This window comes from Notamacropus eugenii, chromosome 3, assembly GCF_028372415.1.
Source record: "Notamacropus eugenii isolate mMacEug1 chromosome 3, mMacEug1.pri_v2, whole genome shotgun sequence".
Lineage (NCBI taxonomy): Eukaryota > Metazoa > Chordata > Mammalia > Diprotodontia > Macropodidae > Notamacropus > Notamacropus eugenii.
Genome location: NC_092874.1, coordinates 423728850 through 423748148, shown reverse-complemented (window position 1 = coordinate 423748148; position 19299 = coordinate 423728850). Strand labels below are relative to the sequence as shown.

The 19299-nt window shown below is 42.5% G+C and overlaps 1 protein-coding gene across 5 annotated transcripts in view; it reads left to right on the top strand.

The window, feature by feature from the left end:
* Positions 1-14907: 14907 nt before the first annotated feature.
* The window catches only part of FBLN2 (fibulin 2), a 206272-nt gene continuing 201880 nt past the window's right edge, over positions 14908-19299 (top strand). For 3 of the 5 annotated variants that reach the window (XM_072598244.1, XM_072598242.1, XM_072598241.1), the window contains exons 1-2: positions 14908-15152; positions 15621-15785. The gene's annotated coding sequence lies outside the window, so the exon portion shown is untranslated. The remainder of the gene's footprint in view (positions 15153-15620; positions 15786-19299) is intronic. The other 2 variants (XM_072598245.1, XM_072598243.1) reach the window with 2 other exon arrangements.

Here is a 19299-nt window from a genome sequence, read left to right as displayed (position 1 = left end):
TGGTGGTGATTATGGAGCCTTCAGAAACTTCTTCCTCATTGACCTAGACTGGGCAAAAGTTGGCTTTCCATTTTTCCATCAAGTTGGCTTCTCATTCACCAGCCTTATGTCCTTGTTAATGTGATATGCAGCATTCTCTTTCAGGCTCCATGTGGTTTTTAGCTTACCTAATGACAGGAAGGCTGATTCTGAATTTGGTTTATGTGAACTTTGAAAGCAAAGCTGTTAACCTTGGGGAGGTTTCTCTGAAAATTCACCCTTCCCTTCTTGAAAATCACCTTTGATCTCAGGGAGCAGTGAGTACTGCTTTTCTCATGAAAGCAGGTGATCCTTGCCAGAGGGGTGAAGGAAAGGGCATGATGGTAGTGGTGATGGTGCTGCTGGTGGTGGTGGTGGTGGTGGGGTGTGTGTGCACACGCGCGCAGGAGTAAGGAGAGACCACACCCCAGGAGAACCAGTTGAGGGAATTGAGAATGTTTATCTTGGAGAAGGGAAAAAAAGATCTAGGGGCAATGTGCCGGCATTCTAAGTATTTGAAAGCCTTCCTCTCAAGAGGGATTAGATGTGTTCTTCTTGGCCTCGAGGGCTGAATTAGGAGCAGTGGGTGTAAATTGCAATGCGAGAAAATTCAGATTAAATGTGAGAAAAGCCTTTCTAACACTGAGCTATTGTGGGCAAGGAGAAGCAGCCTTAGAAAAAGAAAAGAAGGGAGGAGGAAAAAGCAAGGATATGAGGCTTAATGAGGGAAGAAAATTGGATGTCAGGTGGATTATGACTTGAAGCATCTTGCAACTTTTAGGATCCTGGGATGCTGTGAGGTGTTACCAGATAGTAGCACTGGAATAGGACATCCCTCCCTTTACAGATTAGTTTCTCTCCCTTACTAATTAAGGAGTCCCATTGTTTACCACTCTTTCCTTTGATAAAGTGTTTTTCTTTTAATTTAAAGTATAAAGAAGACCTTTTTTTAATTGAAAAAAACAACAACCATCAACTATGCTTTAGTTGAGTTTTCTGAGGACTTTAATCAAGTTCCTCCATTCATTCATCCATTGAGCAAACCTTTATTAAGCATCTACTCTACTTTGTCTTCCCTCCCCTCATTTCCCTTCCCTCTGCTTCTTCCTGTCTCTTCCTCTCCTCTTCCCTTTTTCTTCCCCTCCCCCTCATTCCTCAGTCTAGGCAGATGCTGATGAAGAAACTCTCTGGCGAAGTGGATCAATACTGTTCTATAGCTCATTAAAGAGTTTCCTGGGGACACTGACATTTTCAGTGACTTCCTTGGGATCCTATAGCCAGGATATATCAGAGGGCAAACTTGAACCCAAATCTTACTGAAAATGAACTCAGTTCTCTACTACTTCAGGCTGCTTTCCATGCCCTGGGGACATAAAGATAACATTTCTACTGGGTAAAGAGCTTACACTTGGCTGGCAGGATACAACATATATGCAAGTAATTAAATGTATAAATATAATTATTAAAAAAAACAAGCAATGGAAGATAATTTCAAGAAAGAGAAGATCCTATCATCTTCTTGAAATTACCTTGCATTGGTCTTAGTCATTTGTTATAGAACTATTGAAGATGGAGAATTTAGAGGCTGCCTCCTTTTCCCCACAAGAAGCACAGGAATTACAGCCTTTCAACCAATGAAGGGCCCTGGAAAGGACAAGGGCCAAGATGAGGTTGGAGAGAGGGTGGGACATCCATTTTTAATTTGATCCTTGGGCCGGTGGGACTTGTGCAAAATAGTGTTTAAGAAATCAGGGTAGAAACTTACACCACTGGAAAGGCTGGCTTTCTCAGCAGTTTCTCCCTATCTCAGACAGTTTTGTATTTCTATTTTTAAAAAGCTCAGAACAAAGACTGCTTCCAAGTAGAAGATCTGAATTTTCCAGTGATTGTTTTATTTCTGTGATCCCCTTGCTCTGGCTGCAATAAGCAAACAGGACTGGACCCAATAGGGATGAAACATTTCTACAGCTGTGTTAGAGCAGAGAGGACAATATGATTATGAGTTTAGAGCTAGAAAGGACTTTAGAGATCATCAAATCCAACCCTTTCATTTAACAGATGTGGAAACCAAGACCCAGAAAAGTGGTGTAGAGGTCCAGAGAGACAACCCAACTTTGCCCTTTGCAACTTTGGGCAAGTCATTTCAACTCTCCCAGTCTCGATAATAATGCTTACCTTGTCTTAACTCATAGGATTACTATGAGACTCGAATGAATTAATGTATGGGGAAAGCATTTTGTCAGAAATATTATGTAAATGAGACTTATTATTATGTCTAAAAATTCAAATATCCAAATCATGAAAATTGCGTTGTTATTCATAATTCAATGTAAATATCGGCAAACCTGCAATCTGGAAAGGCAGAACTAACAGTTATGAATTCTAGTTCCACAGTACCAGATGTCAGTAAAACTAAACATTGAAAGTTCTTGCCACCAAAGTCCCTGGTGCTGTCCGATGATTAACTTTCAGAAATAGATAAGGTTTTATTAATGGAAATGGCATCATCGTTGCCACTGTATCCTCTGGACCACTGACCCTTTCCTATTACTCAAAGCTATTATATATGTCTCCCCCTGTTAGAATGTGGGCTCCTTGAGAGGAGGAATGTCATGTTTTTCTACTTGTATCTCAAGAACTAAGTTTGGTGCTTATTAAATTCATTTTCATTCATTCACTCATTCATTCATTCATGCATGCATGCATTCATGACAGAAGGAAATATCAAAATCAAAAGACCAAGACTCAGAACTTGGCATTGATTTGCTGTGTGACCTTGGGTAACTGACTTGGTCTCCCTGAGCCCATGATTCCTCATCTGTAAAAAACAAAAACAAACAAGAAAACAAGGGGGTTGAACTAAGAGGTCATCTCCCAAGTCTAAGTCCGTCTTCCTCATGTGTAAGCAATTCACTTTATGACCATGACTGGCCATTTAATCTTTCTGAGCTATCACAATGATGCAATAAAAAAGCTGAACTAGATGTTCCCCCAGGTACTTTCTAGCTCTAAGGTTTTATGAGTCCATGAAATAGCGAAGCAACACATTTTTAAGAGTCTTCCAACTGTGCATATTCTTTAGATCATTTTTCTCACTGCCTTCAGTCTGTCTCAAACTTTAGATATAAAGAAACACTCTCAGCTTAAACTTTCCTGAAATAAATACGATTATTTGTCTAATCTTCCTCTAAATCCCCCCAGGCAGGCTCCAAATTCTTGGTTTGGGATTTGTTTTCACTCTGTGATAACATACCACAGCCAGATCTAAAAGCAAAAACAAAAGTTGTGTATTCTCAGTAGCTCAGATAATAGGGTAGAGAAATGTTAACACATTTATTTAGTGTCAAATGCCTATTCATGTCCATACAGGGACTGTAGTTAGAATTTGGAGAGAGCTCACTTGGAAGCATTTTACTAGATTTCTTTACATTTCTTTCCTCCATCCCCTTCTCTCCCTTAGGATAGTATCCTCATCACCTCTCACTTGAGCCTTCTAATTGGCTTCCCTGGTTCTTTCTCTCCCTTCCCCAATCCATCCTTCCCACAGTTGCCAAAATTATATTTCTAAGGCTTGGATGTTTTACCACCGTCCTCCCCTGCTCAAATACCTTACTGGTTCTCTATTGTCGATAGGATAGAAGATAGACTCAGTTCCCACTTAGTTTTTCAGTCTAAATTCTCGTTCCTTAGTTATGCATATTCTACCTTCTAGCTAAATGGGATAATCAGCTGTCCTTAGACTATATTAGCTGTTGCCTAAACTTACAAGAAAACTTCTGCTTGAATTCATCAATTAACAAATGTTTATTTGATATCTTCTAGATGCCAGAAGCTATGTCGGGTGCTGGGTATAGAAGTACAAAAATGAAACAATCGCTACTTAAAATGAGCTCCAAGTTTCTTTTTATTTAAATTAATTATATTTTATCTTAGCATTCTTTTTGTAAAATTTTGAGCTCCCAAATCTCTCCTCTCCCTGCTCACTGGAAAAGCAAACAATATGATATCAATAATACATGTAAAGATATGAAAACTTATTTCTATATTAGCCATGTTGCAAAAAAAAGCAAGAAAAAATAAAGTGAAAAAAGTATGCTTCAATCTGTACACAGAGTTCATTAATTTTCCCTCTGGGTATAGACAGCATTTTTCTTCATGAGTCCTTTGAAATAGTCTTAGATCATTACATTGATTAAAGTAGTGAAGTCTTTCACAGTTAATTATTACTGTTATTGTATGCAATATTCTTCTGGTTTTGCTCACATCACTTTGTATCAGTTCATATATTTCTTCCCAGATTATTCTGAAACTATCTTCCTCATCATTTCTTATAGCTTAATAATATTCCATCACAATCATCCACCACAACTTGCTCAGCCATTCCTCAATTGTTGAGCATCCCCTCAATTTCCAATTCTTTGCTATCACAAAAAGATCTGCTATAAATGTTTTTGTGCATATAGGTCTTTTTTGCATTTTCTTTTATCTCTGAGTTGCAAATCTAGTTGGGGTATTGCTAAGTAAAAGGGTGTACATTGTTTCATAGCTCTTTGGGTATAGTTTAAAATTGTTCTCCAGAAAGGTTGGACTGATTCACAACTCTACCAACAATGTATTAGTGTCCCTACTTTCCCATATCCCCTCTAGAAGTGTCATTTTCCTTTTCTATTGTGCTAGTCAATCTGATAAGAGTGAGGTGGTAACTCAGGAGGCACCAGTTTTAATTTGAATTTCTCTAATCAATAGTGATTTAGAGATTTTTTTTTCATATTACTATTGATAGCTTGGATTTTTTTTTCTTCTGAAAGCTGTCTGTTTATATCCTTTGACCATTTATCAATTGGGGAATGATTCAGGCTCCAAGTTTCAACTGCTGCTGGAGTCAACTTTCTTTGAGCCTCTGAGACAGGAGCATCATATCTTTTGGGAAAATCTTGTCTGGCTTTCTCCTTTGCCTTCTCACTCCTTAATTTGAATTTTACTTATCTGTGTCTTATACCCCTCCTGAAGAATGTAAGTTCTCTGAGGACAGGAACTGTTCCTCCCTCCCTTCCTCCCTCCCTCCCTTCCTTCCTTCTTTCCTTCCCTCCTTCCTTCCTTCTTTCCTTTCTATCACCCAGCAAAGTACTTTACATAGAGGAGGCCCTTAATGGATGTTTAATAAATTGAATTGAGAGTGCCATATTTGGAATCAGACATCTTGGGTTCAGATGCTGGTTCTGTGTGACCTAAGGCAAGTGACAACTTTTCTGGGCCTCACTTTCCTTCTCTATAAAATGGAGAGTTTGAACTTAATGACCTCCAAGATTCCTTTTTAAGTTCAACGTATGAATTCCCTAATTTTCTGGAGGCTGTGACTAGAGTCAATAGAATCAATCCATAGCATTTAACTATAAGGGTGGGGAACCTGTGGCTTCAAGGCCACATGTGCTTGGGAGCAACCTTTTGACTGAATCCAAGTTTTACAGGACAAATTCTTTTATTAAGGAGATTTGTTCTGTGGAGTTTGGATTCAGTCACTGGGTCACATTTAAGGACCCAGAAGGCCACATGTGGCCTCAAGGCTACGAGTTCCCCCTCCCCATAAACCATAATTGAGTAAATCATAGTGGTTCTCCATGAACAATGCAGGCATCTCCTGGGGTAGATAAGAAATCTATACTCTGGAATATTAAAATTCTCAATTTAGTACTACCATCCTATGAAAATATAAACTTAACCAGGAAAGCTATTTCAGGGAAGCAGGACAGGACAATACAATGAGTGTGTTACTTGGCATCAGAAGATCTGGATTCAAGGTCTGACTCTGCCACATACTAGTTATGTAACCTTTCCTCATCTGAAAAATTTAGAGTAATTTCTCCCAGAAATGTTGTGAGAATCAACTGAGAAGATAGATGGAATGCTCCATAAATGCTAGCTGTTATTATCATAAAGATGGTATGGATCAGTGAAAATGATAAAACAACAACAACAGGCTATGATTAGGCTGTAGGATATTTGTATTCCAGCAATCTGTACTGGCAAATCTGCATCTGGAGTGCTGGGTGTGATTCTGCCTGCCCCACCTTAAGAGAGGCATTGATATCATGAGTTTATTTAGAAGAGGGATTCAGGGATGGTTTGGAGATTGGAAATGATGTCATAGGAGAAATGAAGAAACTGGGAATGTTTAGCTTGGAAAGGATCAGAGGATTATAAAGTTGGAGCTAAAGGGGCTCTTACATGTCATCTAGTCCCACTCATTCAGTTCACAGATGAGGAAAATGACAAAGACAGGAAAGGTGAGTGACTCATCCTAAGTCATGTGGCAGTGAGCAGCATGGTTGCTGCTATTTTCAAATACCCGGAGACTTAACACAGAGAAGATGGATCAGACTTATTCTGCGTTGGTGTTAAGGGGAAATGAAGATCAATGGGTTTTCAGAGAAGCGGATATAATACTTTCCCCCCAAATTAAAGATACTCAATCATAGAAGAGGCTACCTTATAGGTAAGGTGAGTTGCCCATCACTAAAGGTATTCAGGCAGGGGCTGAATGGTGACTTGTCAAGGATGTAGAAAGAATTAAACACTGAGATTGGACTAGATGACTTCTGAAATTGGTTTTCTTCTAAGATACTGTGATCTAAGTCTCAATTTTGATACTTACTAGCTACATGAGTTTACAGAAATAACTTTTCCCCAGGTTTCAGTTTCCTCATCTGTAAAATGAAGGCATTAAACTAGACCAGTGGTTCTTAAGCTGGAGTCTGTAAGTTTATTTTTTTTCCAAGTGACCCAATTTATTTTTATGAAGGTTTGGAATCAGGATATCCAGAGTTAAGCACAATGACTTGCATCTAGAAGGTATTTGATATACACTTGTTGAAATGCCATGGAATCTTTTTTTTTCTTTTTAAATTTATTTATTTAAGTTTTTAACATTCATTTCCACAAAATTTTGGGTTCCAAATGTTCTCCCCATTTCTCCCCTCCCCCACCCCAGAACACCGAGCATTCTAACTACCCCATCACCAATCTGCCCTCCCTTCTAACATCCCTCCCTTCCCTTGTCCCCATCTTCTCTTTTGTCCTGTAGGGCAAGATAACTTTCTATACCCCATTACCTGCATTTCTTATTTCCTAGTTGCAAGAACAATACTCAACAACTGTTCCTAAAACTTTGAGTTCAAACTTCTCTTCAACCCTCCCTCCCCACCCATCCCCTTTGGGAAGGCAAGCAATTCAATATAGGCCATATCTGTGAAGTTTTGCAAATGACTTCCATAATAGTCATGCTGTGTAAGACTAACTATATTTCCCTCCATCCTGTCCTGCCCCCAATGTATTCTATTCTCTCTTTTGATCCTATCCCTCCCCAAGAATGTTGAATTCTAATTGCTCCCTCCTCCCATGGCCCTCCCTTCCATCATCCCACCCACCTTGCTTATCCCCTTCTCCCCCACTTTCCTGTATTGTAAGATAAGTTTTCATACCAAAATGAGTGTGCATTTTATTCCTTCCTTGAGTCGAATGTGATGAGAGTAAGCTTCATGTTTTTTCTCTCACCTCCCCACTTTGTCCCTCTACTGAAAAGTCATTTACTTGCCTCTTTTATGAGAGATAATTTGCCCCATTCCATTTCTCCCTTTCTCCTTCCAATATATTTCTCTCTCACCCCTTAATTTCATTTTTTTAAAGATATGATCCCACCCTATTCTATTCACCCTGTTCTCTCTGTCTCTGTGTGTGTGTGTATGTGTGTGTGTGTGTGTGTGTGTGTGTGTGTGTGTGTGTGTAATCCCACCAACTACCAAGATACTGAAAAAAGTTCTCAAGAGTTACAAATATTGTCTTTCCATGTAGGAATGTAAATAGTTCAACTTTAGTAAGTCTCTTATGATTTCTCTTTGCTGTTTACCTTTTCATGCTTCTCTTGATTCTTGTATTTGAAGGTCAAATTTTCTTTTCAGCTCTGGTCTTTTCATCAAGAATGCTTGAAAGTCCTCTATTTAATTGAAAGACCATTTTTCCCCTGAAGTATTATACTTAGTTTTACTGGGCAGGTGATTCTTGGTTTTAGTCCTAGTTCCTTTGACTTCTGGAATATAATATTTCACGCCCTTCGATCCTTTAATGTAGAGGCTGCTAGATCTTGTGTTATCCTGATTGTATTCCACAATACTTGAATTGTTTCTTTCTAGCTGTTTGCAATATTTTCTCCTTGACCTGGGAACTCTGGAATTTGGCCACAATGTTCCTAGGAGTTTCTCTTTTTGAATCTCTTTCAGGAGGTGATCTGTGAATTCTTTCAATATTTATTTTGCCCCCTAGTTCTAGAATATCAGGGCAGTTTTCCTTGATAATTTCATGAAAGATGATGTCTAGGCTCTTTTTTGATCATGGCTTTCAGGTAGTCTCATAATTTTTAAATTATCTCTCCTAGATCTATTCTCCAGGTCAGTTGTTTTTCCATTGAGATATTTCACATTATCTTTCATTTTTTCATTCTTTTGGTTTTGTTTTGTAATTTCTTGGTTTCTTATAAAGTCATTAGCCTCCATCTGTTCCATTCTAATTTTGAAAGAACTATTTTCTTCAGTGAGCTTTTGAACCTCCTTTTCCATTTGGCTAATTCTGCTGTTGAAAGCATTCTTCTCCTCATTGGCTTTTTGAACCTCTTTTGCCAATTGAGTTAGTCTATTTTTCAAGGTGTTATTTTCTTCAGCATTTTTGGGGTATCTTTTAGCAAGGTGTTGACCCATTTTTCATGATTTTCTTGCATCTCTCTCACTTCTCTTCCCAGTTTTTCCTTCACTACTCTAACTTGATTTTTGAGCTCTTCCATGGCCTGAGACCATTGAATATTTATTTTGGGTGTTTGGAATACAGAAGCCTTGACTTTTATGTCTTTCCCTGATGATAAGCATTGTTCTTCCTCATTCAAAAGGATGGGAGAAGATATCTGTTCACCAAGAAAGTAACCTTCTATAGTCTTATTTTTCCCCCTTTTTTGGGCATTTTCCCAACCAGTTACTTGACTTTTGGGTCCTTTGTCAGGAGTAGGGTATACTCTGGGAATCTGTAAGATCTCAGTTCCTCCAAGGTGGCACAATCAAGCACATACACTGGTCTGGGAGTTGGGAGTTGGGAGAGATTTTTGTGCCCAGAATCTTAGCAGAGTTTCCTCTCCACAGCCACCTGGCCTCCAGTTCCACCAAGTCAGTGCTGGGGGCTGATTTTCAGATAAGCTGGATGCTCAGGGCTCATTCAGTGTGAGATAAAGATGAGCTCCCTCAGGGCCTCTATACAGGGTCAAGGTAATATTCAGTTCCTCAGTGCCCCCAGGGGTTTTACGATCCAACAATGGATGCAGGCTGCTGTAGGGGCTGCCATGAGAACTGCTGCTGCCTGCCTGATGTGGCCTCTGCGGGCCCCTGCCTGAGGCTGGAGCTATGGGAAGACCCTTCTCCCTTCCTGGCCAGCTGAAAAACCCCCGTCACTGACCTTTGGTGCCTGTGGGTTGAGGGATCTGTGGACCCACTGCTACTGGGACTGGGGATTCCGCCACTGGAGATTCTGCCCCTAAGGTGTCCTCATCCCAGAGTTGCACCACACTGCATGGCCAAGGCTGGGCTGGGCTCCCCTCCACGTCTGGTGCAATAGCCATTTTCCATGGGCCTTTCAGGTCACCCTGGGCTGGTAATCTCCTCCACTCTGTTGCTCTCCACTTCTGCTGCTCCAAAATTTGTTGAGAGTCCCTCTCTACAGGTATTTTATGGGCTGTGTGGGGAGACCCTGTGTATGTGTGTCTTTCTACTCTACCATCTTGGCTCTGCCCTGTAAGTTTATTTTTTAAAAACATCTTGATAACTATATTTTCAATATAATGGATTTCCTTTGTGATCCTACATATGCTATTTTATGCACTTAAAAAGATTATTTGCAGAAGGGGTTCCAATGCTTCACCAGACTGCCAGAGAAAACCATGACACACACACACACACACACACATACACACACTCACACATACACACAGACACAGACACACATACACATGCACATGCACACACACAAAGGTTAAAAATCCCCGGACAAGAAGGTTTTTAAGGTCCCTTCTAGCTCAAACATTTTATAAAATATGGGATTATAGACTCAGTAAAGTGGGCAAACAACTACTAGTGAAGATGTTTTTTTTTTTAACCCTGAGAAATTCAGGTTGAGTTAAGAATGGATAAATCAGCACCATTGAGGAATTTACCTGAGTCATCCATCTTCCCCATCTCTGCTTTAGGTGCCTGGGAAGCTTTTTGCCTTGGACTAAATATGCTTATTGGCTCACTTTGCTATTTTCCATCATTTTGGTCTGTTATAAATTAGAAGATTATCATCTGACTGGTTTCCATCTCTTAAAGCTTTATTTTCAGTGTTATCAATATACAGGGGGAAGAGTTCTCCCTGCCTTCTCATTTCTGATAAATCCAAAGGCTTAGGAAGGGGAATCTTTACAGTTTAGAAGGGAGGAGGGGACACCATTCATCACCATGATTCAACATGAGACTGGGGAGATCAAGATATCCTCTTGCAGGTATAGCCCAGGAGACCACAGAGCAGGGCTTAATCCTTGCCAAATGATTATTTTCTTCCAATGAAATCAGTCTTAGGGTTAGAAACGACCTTGGAAGTCATTTAGTTCAATCTATACCTGAATTTTCCACTCGGATTCCTTCGTATTCCCTACAAAAAGAATGTGGAACTTTGTGTCAGTAACATCTGGATTTAAATGCTGCCTCTGGTACTCACTAGCTATGTAATCACAGAAGGGGGGAAGTCAAAGGGAAAATCCAAAAAGAGATAGAAGCTACAAAGAGGCAAATTTAGGGAGAAAAATAACTCCCTAAGCATTAGAGCTTTCCCAAAATAGAATGTGCTGTCTTCAAAAGTAGTGGCTACTCCTATGTTGAAGGGTTTCAATTAGAGGCTAATCCCTTGTTGAGTATGATATGGGCTGGACTAGATGCCCCCTTAGACATTGACAGTCCATCATTCTGGACTTCCCCCACATTTCTGCAGAGAAGAGAATCACAGGTTCTTAGAGATGTATGTAGGAAGACTTTGGGATCCTCTTATCCATGTCCAGATTTCAAAGATGAGGAGAGTGGACTGAGATAGATTAATTGACTTGCCCTAAGATATCCAAGGAGTAAGCAATAGAGCCAGGCTAAGACGTCAGGTCTCCTAATTCTCCAAATAGTCCTCTTTCCCATCCCTCAGGGTTACCTCCAGCACATAAAGCCCATTGGACAGACAATCATCCACGTCTAGGCTCTTTCTACAAAGAGACACAGGATTGGTCTTTGCTTTTGAAACATGACCTGATGCATGAACTATGGGAGACACCTAGTTCCATCCTTAAGAAAAAATGCCTCTCCTTACCCCAAGTCTTTCTAACATCTTTTGAATGGAGTTAGACATTCCTTCCTCCCAGGTCCAAGCTCTGGCAGGGGGAATCATTACGATGGAAATAACATTGACACAGGAGTCAGATAGTCATAGGATCCTAGAAAATAACTGAAAGAGACCTGGTGCAACTCCTTTATTTTACTGATGGGGAAACAGAGTGGTAAAGTGACTTATCTGAAGTCATACAGGTAGTAAGTAATGGGGCTGGGATATGAATCTAGTCCTCAGGCTCCAAGTCTAATATTCTCTGTTGGATTGTCAACTTTGACACTTTTGAGTTGGGCAATTTTCAGCAAGTTATTTCTCTTTGTTTCACAGTTTTCTCATTATTTTTCCCCTTTAGTTTCTTTCTAGGTGCTATATTTTGCAAAACTTCTGCTTGCTAGAGTGCTAAGTCCTCAAGAAGAGACCTGAGCACTACTGCCCCCACTTTTTAAGCAAAGCCACTAGGCCTGGAGACTAGAGGTAGTGAAGTATCATGGACCAGGAATCAAGAGAAAGCTGGAATCTACTCTTGGCTTTGTGTTGAATAGTTAGTTATGTGACTTTTGGCAAGTCATCTTGTGTTCCTGGGTCATTTTTTTTATCTATAAAATGAAAGTGGAAAGTGTTGGACTAGGCAGACTGTAAGCTTTCTTTCTGTTGCAAATTCAGTGATTCTAAAGCATCTGTTGCTTCCTAATTTTCTAGCTATCAGCCATGACGGTACAGATGAAATCTGCCTGCGACTCTCAGTGCTAAGGGCCCAGAGGAACTATTTCCTCCTTTCTGATCCCAGCAGGAGCTGCAGTCCAGGAACATTTCTAAAAGTGGTCCATTGGACAAAACAGGAAGATGATAAATGTTGGAGAAGATGTGGGAGAGTTGGAACACTAATTCATTGTTGGTGAAGCTGTGAGTTGATCCAACCATTCTGAAGAGCAATTTGGAACTATGCCCAAAGGGCTACAAAAATATGCATATCTTTGGACCCAGTAGTATTGCTTCTAGGACTATATCCCCAAGAGATCACAAAAATGGGAAAGGGTCCCACATGTACAAAAATTTTTCTAGCATCCCTCTTTATGGTGGCCAAAAACTGAAAATCAAGGGGATGCCCATCAATTGGGGAATGGCTGAACAAGTTGTGGTATATGAATGTAATGGAATACTATTGTGCTATAAGAAATGATGAACAGGAAGACTTCAGAGAGGCCTGGAAAGACTTATATGATCTGATGCTGAGTGAAAGGAGCAGAGCCAGGAGAACTTTGTACACAGCAACAACCATAGTGTTTGAGGATTTTTTTCTGGTAGACTTAGAACTTCATTGCAATGCAAGTACTTAAAAAATTCCCAATGACCTTTTAAGGCAAAATGTCTTCCGCATCCAGAGAAAGAACTATGGAATTCAATCACAGAATATAGCAGATGATTTTCTTTTCTATTACGTTTTGATTTGTTATATGATTTCTCCCATTCATTTTAATTCTTCTATACAACATGACTATGTTGAAAATTTATTTAATAAGAATGTATGTGTAGAACCTATATACCATCTCAGAGAGGTAGAGGGGAGAAAGGGAAAAAAAAATCTAAGTTATATGGTAGTGATTGTGGAAGACTGAAAATAAATTTAATTAATTAATTAATTAAAGTGGTCCATTGGAACTGTTGTTTTGTTCTCTACTAACTGGACCCTGGCCCAGTCTATACAAGTCAAAGCCCATCACTTCTTAGATGTGGCCTTCACTTCCTTCTGGCTTAGCACAAGTACTTCGGAGCAAAAAGGACTAGGAAACAGGTCCTTTAACCCCTAGGTTCATAGATTTAGAGCTGGAAAAGAGGTCTTTACCCAGTCATTCATTCATTATTCGTTAGTATAACTCAATCAACAATCATTTATTGGCACTAAGTGAGCAGCTAGGTGGATAGAGCGCCTGTCTAAGTTCAAATCTAGCCTCAGATACTTACTAGCTGTGGGATCCTGACCTTAACCCTCATTAATGCCTCAGTTTCCTCATCTTTAAAATGACTAAATGATGTCTAAGGTTATCTATTTCTCAATATATGATCCTAAATGTCAGAGGCCGTATTCAAAATTAGATTTTCCAGCCTCTGAGTTCAGTGTGCTCTCCATCATGAGTAATGAGACATCACACCATGCAAAGTGAGGCTTGTTTTCTAAGTCCCCCTACTCCCTAAAGGTTGAAGTCCTCAGGAAACTAGAAGGCTTTGTATCCCAAGGAATCTGATTCCTGAAGCTTTATGGCTCTTCTTCCTCTCCTTTCTTTATTTGGTTCCTTTAAAATGTGACATCTGTTTGTCATCCTCATCACCACCACCTTCTCCCCCTAACCACAGACTAGGAAAGGAGTTATAGAAAGGAAATCCTGGTGTGGAAAGGGGTCTAAAGCTGATTTTCTGTGAATGAAATCCCAGGCCTCTGTGGGGTGCCATCATTCAGAGGACACAATTTTCCCCTTTCCCACATCATACCACCCTAGGGTCAGCTTTCTGTTAAGAAATGTTTACCTTAGCTGGGAGGTAATTGGGCTCCTTTTTCAATGCTGTTTGTTTTGAAGGACAAGGTGGGCCTCAAGAGTTAGGAAAGAGAGGAGAGGGGAACAACCCCAGATAGTGAGAGAGAAGCCGTGTTCTAACTTTTAAGGGTCTCCTCCTTTTGTTGATGAGTGGTTTTTTTCAGCTGTGTCTGATTCATGTGACCCCTCCCCCATTTGGGGTTTTCTTGGCAAAGATCTTAGAGTGATTTGCCATTTCTTTCTCTAGCTCATTTTACAGATGAGGAAACTGAGGCAGAGTTTGTGATTTGCCCAGTGTCCCACAGATAGTAAGTTTCTGAGGTGGAATTTGAAAGGAGATCCTCCTGACTCCAGGCCAGTGCTCTATCCACAGTGCTCTATCCTAGGGTCTCCTAGCTAAAGTACATTTTCTTACAGCTCATCCATGTGGCTTAGGCTTGTGGAGTCTCCCATCTCAGGGAGCACATTGTTTCGGGAGGTAGGAGTTTTATACATTCCTCATCCCTCCTGAAGACACAGGTTCCTGCTTGCTCGGTTCTCTTGTTCTCCAGTCACCAGCCTTTTCACATCAGCTCGTTTTTCACCACCAGAGGAATTAGAGTTTTGAGCCAGAAGCCTGCTGGCATCACGAAGAATTTGTGCCTAGGTGCCCAGGTACCTGACCTCTTCCCAGACCCTAGTTAAACAAGTAGGGGAGGGTCCCCGGTGGGCTAGGAGGGGCTGAGTTGGCCTACTCCAACCCAGTTCACAGAGCTTTGGGAGGAGGTGAGTCACGGGTACCCGTGGCCTCATCCTCTTTGGCCTCTAAGTGATTTTCTCTTCGTGGTTCACAGTCAAACTTTTGTTCTTCTTGGCTTGGCGTTCCTGTTTAATTCAGACCAGGATGGAGCGCAGTATTTTTACACAAATCTGACAGCTCCGGGGAATGACCGGCAGTGGCCGGGGAGAAGCCCGCTAGCTCTTGAAGTGAAGGGCCCTCAGACACAAATGACTGTCCGCTCTGCTGGGAGATTCCTCCTTTTGTGCCCTCTCCTTTTCTCTTCCTGCTGATGTGGGGGAGGGGGGATCAGGGTGACCGGGTCAAGAGAAGGGATTCCCTCCTCTCTTAGGGAGAAAGCGGGGAAGGCAGAGGAAAGGATTCTACGCCTGGAGAGACCCCAGTGAGAGGTAAGGGGGATGATCAAGCCGGAGGTGAAGGCTAGGGAGGTGACGGCAGTCTCGTACCCAGATTCCCTGCCCTGCGCGTCCCTTTTTGTCTCACTTCTCCAAACTCAGAACCCAAGAAAGTCTCGAGGGTGGGGAGGGCGCACCAGTGCAGCTGCCCCCGTCGGGGAGAGGGGGATGGCTTGGCACCGAAAGGTCTCGAGGGGGCCTCCAGACCTCCCCGCCAAGCCGGCGGGTGAGCCGGATGGGGGAGGGGACGCCCCAAGGGGCGAGGTGACTGCCTGGCCCCAGAGCAGGGGGAGGGGGCGGCGTAAGGAGCGCGGGGGGTGGGGGAGCAGGTTCGGCCAGCCAGTCGGGCGGCAGCCTGAAAAACTTTTTTGCTCTTGGTCCCTCCCCCTCTGCCCGGCTCCCCGAGCGCCCCCTCCCCTCCCTTCCCTTTCCTTTTCTTCCCCTCCCTCCTGCTCTGCTCAGCCTCACACGCCGGGCCGGGACCGCGAGCAGCGAGCAGTCCATCACGGTCCAGCCCAGCAGAGCCCGGCTCCCGGCCTCCGGCCCCCCGCCCCCCGGCTCCCCCTGCCCCGCCGGCCGGGCTTGGAGTGCCCTGACCCGCGGACCGGAGTGAAGTTGGGGTGCGCGGTGAGTACGAGGCGCTGTGCGCCCTGCAGCTGGAGACCCTCTGGAGGCGCCCTTTCCTCCCGCAGTCCGCCCTGCCACCTCCATCCCGGCTCTCTCCCGAGCCGCGGAAGGCTGAGGCACGCTCCCCCTCCCTACAGTTTGGGAAAGGAATTCCGGGGCACCCCCACCCCAGCTTTCTCTGCTTCGATCGCTCTAGACGCGGGCTTCTCCTTTCCGTTATGCCCAACTGGTCCGGATGCACCAGCCCCAGGTGCCAGCCCTCAATCCTGCCCCCTCTGCCTGCTCCTCTGCCTCCGACTCTGAGCCCGGGACGCCTGCCTGGCAGGGGGACCCCGGGAACTGCTTCACTCTACTCCAAAGTTCGTGAGTTCTGGCCACCAGAGAAGAGAGTTGATTTATTTTCAATCTACTCATTTTTTTTTCACACGAGAGTGGCAGGATGTCCATCACTCACACACACACACACATACAGACAGACACAGACAGACGCACACCCCCTTTTCTCTCCAGATGCTGCTCCCAAATGTTACTTTTATGGAAAGCAATGTTCTGGGTGGGGACGGCCCCCAGAGCCAACCGCTTGTGGGTTCGTGGGTGTTTGTGGCTCAGGGCCCACTGAGAGCTGGATGTGGTTGGGAATTTCTCTTGGCAGAGGGGGTTGGTTTTATTACAACTGCTCTCCAAACTGTGCTGGCTTCTTTGCCTGGGGTGTGAGCCTTATTCTAGTTAAGAAAAAGAATTAACGGGTGGGGGTGGAGTAATAGGGAGGGGTGCAGAGAAAGAAATATTGTCCGAGACTTCTGCGAAGCCTGTTGCTCTGAGGATACCCAATTCTAGTGTCCTTTCTCATAGGTTAAGTCAATATGAATCCTGCGTTCTTTGCTTACTTCTCTCTCCCCCTCCCACTTTCCATCCTTCTTTCTCTTCCGAACTTTTCCTTCCCTTTTTAACCTTCCGTTTCCTTTTTTTCTTCATCATCTCCCTTCCTTTCCTCTTCCCCTTTTTTTCTCCTCCCTATCCATATCCAGTCTCCCTCCACTCTCTTGTTCTCCCTGGCCTCTGACCTTTCTCTCTGCCTTTCTCTCTGATCCCTCTTTGGCATCTGGGGGCTGGCAAAAAATGAAAGACAGATTGGGCTCCAGTTAAGATAGATTGTGCCACTTGATTCAGTCTCATCTTCTGTTTAGACTGGGCATCTCCTTTGATCTGGAAACCACACAAGCAGGAGAAAGGTAGGGAATGAAACATGAAATTTCCCTGTACTAGTGATTTCCATTCTTTTCAAACCATCCACAGGCAAGGAGGTGTGGCTATATCCATACACTTAGTGGTCAAGATTTTACAACTTGACAGTTATTATCCCCCTTCCTCATTTTTCTACCTTGGTTCCTGGCTTGAATGTGGCCATGCACATTTGCAATTGACTGCTGTCCAGTAGTGGTGAAAAATGACCCAAGTGGTCTCTGGATATCATAAATGATGGATCTTAGAAACACATGATTCAGTTGAGTGGAGTATTACTTCTGTCCTTGGTTGGAGATGAGGAGTTAGCAAGGTATGGAGTGACTTTAAACAATTGGGAAGCACCTGGGGATTGTCCCATAGATATAGTTCTATAGAAAAAGATTGGTAGAGTTAAAGTCAGGTAACAAATGACTTACCTTGAACTCATCGTTTCTGCTGATAAAAGCAGATGGCTATTTTTTCTTTCTTTCTTTTTTTTCTTTTTGCTGGACAGTTCCCTAGTGAGGTTGGACTTAGCTCCATCTGGGAGAAAAGGAGCAGGGGAGCAGGTTTAAGCAGTGCATTGTGGGTTTCTTGGGGTGACAAACCATGCTAGAGGCCTGTGGAGGCCCGAGCTCTGGGGGCTGGCCATATGCCACACAAACTTGTATTCTGAATGGGATGTGTGGGAGGCAACTGCTGAGCTGTGCAGTGGGAGACTAACTGGGGAAATCTCTGGCTCCAGGCTATCTCACCTCAGAACTGAGTTTCCTCTCATACAGTTGAGTTGGTTCAATGTTTCAAAGAATATTTTTTTTTTGTTTATTTTTTTGTTTGCCTGATGGGGATTTGAAAAATCTTTGCAATTTTTCAATTCAACAAATTGAACGCTCACTGTGTTCCCAACCCTGTCTTTGGTGTTAAAGGGCTTAAGAGAGGAGGGATAGTTTCTACTTTCTGGATCCCATGGTCTAATTAACAGGGAATTATTCAGTTGAATTCAATGAACACCTACTAAGGCACTGTGTTATGAGGAAAATGACACAGTTTCTGTAGCCAGGATGAAACATGCTTAGAGATGATGATGGTTCCATGTAGAACATGGGAAGTTTCTTAAGGGCGGTTCAGCCTCAATGCTGTGGAAACTTGAAGGAAAGTGACATGACTCCTGGCTAGGGAGAATAGAAAAACTCTCTAGAAGAGGTGTCATTTGACCTGGTCTTTGAATAATGATTAGGATCACAGAAACTCAGACCTTTAGTGCTAGAAGGAGCCTCATCAGCTATCAGTTCAACCTATTCACACTGGCAAAAATCTTCCCCACACTAGAACTGATAAGTAGTTTTATGACCTTTGCTTCAAGACCTCCATTGGAGAGGAACTTGATACTTCCTGAAGATTTCAACAGAAGAAACAAAGATAAACTCCTTCTAGCTGTGGTGTAATGGAAGGAGTGTGGGATTTCTAGCCTGAGGACTTGGATGCCAGGTCCACCTCTGCCACTTATTATGAGATCTTGGATAAGAAATGTGCCTCAACTTCCCCATTTACAAATGGGGAGGAGTGAAAACCTCCACATTTCCTAATTTGAAGATCAAACATTGTTAGTAAAGGCTGTATATAGTACCCATAAAGAGTGCTTATAAGAATCAGTTCTTTTTATCTCCTCAAAGGGAAGAGGACTTTTAGCTAGGTGGCATAGTAGATAGGGTACTGGATTGGAATCAGGAAAAACTGGATTTGGATCCCACCTCAGACACCGATCAGCTGTGTTACCCTGAGCAAATCACTGGCTGTTCTTAGTTTTAGTTTCTTCATATTGAGTCTAAAAATAACTGCTTCCCAGGCTTTCTGTGAAGGCTAATAGAGATAACGTATGTAAAGTGCTTTGTAAATCTTAAGGCCCTCTTTCTAGAGGTGAATTATTATTATTAAAAACAAAGCACTAATCTATTGTTGCATAGTTATATGTGTCTCTAAACCCCATGGAGATATGTAGTTATGTGTTAAAGCTCTTCTCACCTTAAAGTCAATGCTACGAGGACCTGATTAATCAACAGGTATTTGGGGAAGTGAAGACCCTCGTCTGCAGCTTGGTCCTTGGCAAAATGAGGCACTGGGACCAGTCTGTCTTTGATGTTTGCAGTCAGCTTGTGCCCATGGGCTATAGCACTAATTGATTTGGATGTTAGCATTGAGGATTTGGGGCAGGGATGTTGTTGTGCACTGGTGTTTGGCTCTTTTTGGCCTTATTGACCAGCTGTCCAAAGATACTGGAGTGCTTTCCCAT